The sequence below is a fragment of the Corvus hawaiiensis genome, chromosome 9 (genome assembly GCF_020740725.1).
Source record: "Corvus hawaiiensis isolate bCorHaw1 chromosome 9, bCorHaw1.pri.cur, whole genome shotgun sequence".
NCBI classification, from domain to species: Eukaryota; Metazoa; Chordata; class Aves; order Passeriformes; family Corvidae; genus Corvus; species Corvus hawaiiensis.
This window is the reverse complement of record NC_063221.1, coordinates 17,019,044-17,021,444: the sequence shown is the minus strand read 5'-3', so window position 1 is coordinate 17,021,444 and position 2,401 is coordinate 17,019,044. Positions and strand designations below refer to the sequence as shown.

The following is a 2,401-nucleotide window of genomic DNA, read 5'->3' as shown; positions in this document are numbered from 1 at the left end:
ACATTCCTGGATTGAAGAATTGAGTGCAATATATTTAATCCAAAATATTTTTTGCTGCTATAACTCATGCTTTATGAAATCTATGAGAAATATTTTATTTTGATATTTCTCTTAACTGTTTGGTTGTTGGCTACTTCTTGGGGTTTGGAGGAGTTTGCCGGGTAGAAAAACTGTCTGAATAATAGAATCAAGACTAATAAAGCAAAGCTACAGCCTCTACATTAAGAACCACTTTCCCCAAAGAGAAGCTACTTGCTGTCAAGATTGAGAAGCCTTGACCTTACCTTTCTGTGTCCTCCCCAGCAACATCCCACTGGACTTGCTAAATATCACCAGTACAACAGCCCTGGTGCTGCCCCAAGGACAGGAGGCTTAACTGACCCACCAGCAATCCAGTAAACAAAAGCAGCCGGTAAACAAAATGTTGAGGAATTATTTTCCAAAATCATCCAGAACACCAGATTTATTGAATACTATGTAAAAAGCTTGCTGTTCACTTACTCAATATAAAATAACAATGGGGGGAAAATTGGGAACAATTATGATGTAGGGTATGACAACTAATTTGAACAGCAATAATGACTGACTAATTATAAACATGGTTACAACAACTTCTTATGTCTGCCTACAAAAAAGTTTAATTTTAATCTAAAACCATGGCTTTAACAGACAGCAATTCTGCAGTGTGTTCACATGGCACATGTGCAAATGGTGCCATCCTGCAATAAAGACACTTGTGATGGCTTGTGGCTGCTCTGCCAAATAGGGACTATTTGTATGGACATAAACTGTATAAAACAAATGTGATATTCACCTGCTTCACATCATTTTAGGATTGTTGCTCTTCCAAGATTTCCCCTTGAAAAAATTAGTCACTGTGGTTTCTACAGGGCCAAAACCCCTGGCCTTGCTATGAGATCCTCATATGGAACCTCCAAGCACACCACGCTCCACAGAAGCAAAGCAGCTGTTGGGCCTCTGATCCACCAATGGAGTGACAGTGACAAAGTGTGAGCCACACTCCCCAAATGCTGCCCAACACAGCACATATGTTCACTTTATCAGTCTAAAACTTTTCTGTAGTGTTATGTCCCAACAGAGCCCATTCCTTGATGGCCTCAAAGGGATTCCATTTCCTTCTGCATCCCTGGTGCCCCCAAAAGGACACAAATGATCTCTCACCCTTGATCCCTGGGGACATCAATCCAGCTGCCATCCTCTGAGCAGGCAGCACTGGACCTTAAAACACATATGCATCCACTTCTTCACCCACTGTGAAAGCCCATGGATCAGCACTTACCTGGAGAGCAGGGGGTCCAGGGTTGACCTCTTTCTTTAAAACTCCAGCAGCATGGATAATGAAGGTGGTGGTGGGGCAGCAAGATATCTGAGAGCTGGCAGGTAGGAAAGCACAAGCAGGGGAGAATAGGAGACTCAACAGCACTGAGGACCTCAGATAACTTACATTAGACAGTGTCAGAGACAACGCTGGAGGAATGCTGGGAGTCCCAGATCCTCTTACACATGCTCTCAGAGTCATAGCTGCTCAGTGCTTGGATAAGGCACAGGGATAAAGCCCACCTCTGCTGTGTACACGTACCCCAGAAATATTCACTGGCTGTGGAAAAAATAAAAATTATTTTTGAGGTGTTTGTATGGGCTTTCAAGTAGGATCCCCACCTGCATTTTTATTTTGATTTGTGTTCATACCAAACCTTCCCTCCACACTCCCTGTTGACATCCCATCGAATACAGTCAGATTCATGAATGTTTTCTGTGCCTTTAGAGCAGCCATAGAGCCATGCCCAAGGTGTACCAGCGATGCTGGGATAACATTGCCACTCAGAGCTTCAGAAACAGCTCACACCAGTTTCAAGCACATCTGTGCAGGAAACTTGTGCTAAGCACTTTCTTAGGAACTAGTCTGAAATACATGGAAGGAATTCCCATGGGATTGATGATTCGAGCTCTCTCTCCCCACTTCCTACTCAAAGACTTCTGACCTCACCTTCAATAATGAAAAGAAGCACACCATAGACAAGAATGAAAGATATTTATTATTTATTTGAAGAACATAAACAATTTTTCCCATGGAAATAAGAAAATTACACGTGAGATATGCTGGTCACATCACTTATTAGGAGACTGCCTAACAACCTCAGGGAGGAATGGGGCTGTGCCTCGTGAGGGAAGGGAGCACCAGAAGCACCTCATGAGCACATACCCATGTCCCTACAAGAACCACTTCTAGAAAACAAAGAGGCAGCTAAGGGCAAACCCCAAAATAACCACTGATGATCCTCTGTGATCATTCATAAGTCTCGAGTTCTTCCCAAAGGCAGGTATCACATCCCACCCACCAGCTGGGAAAGTGGAGCAGGGAGAGAAGGCCTCTTACCGA

The 2,401-nt window shown here is 43.5% G+C and overlaps 1 long non-coding RNA gene across 4 annotated transcripts in view; it reads right to left on the bottom strand.

Moving 5' to 3' along the window:
• Window positions 1–2,036: 2,036 nt before the first annotated feature.
• Window positions 2,037–2,401, bottom strand: part of LOC125330396 — a 13,794-nt gene continuing 13,429 nt past the window's right edge. For all 4 annotated transcript variants that reach the window (XR_007205489.1, XR_007205490.1, XR_007205491.1 and 1 more), the window contains one exon: window positions 2,037–2,401. This exon is cut by the window's right edge and continues 1,208 nt beyond it. This is a non-coding gene — a long non-coding RNA (uncharacterized LOC125330396).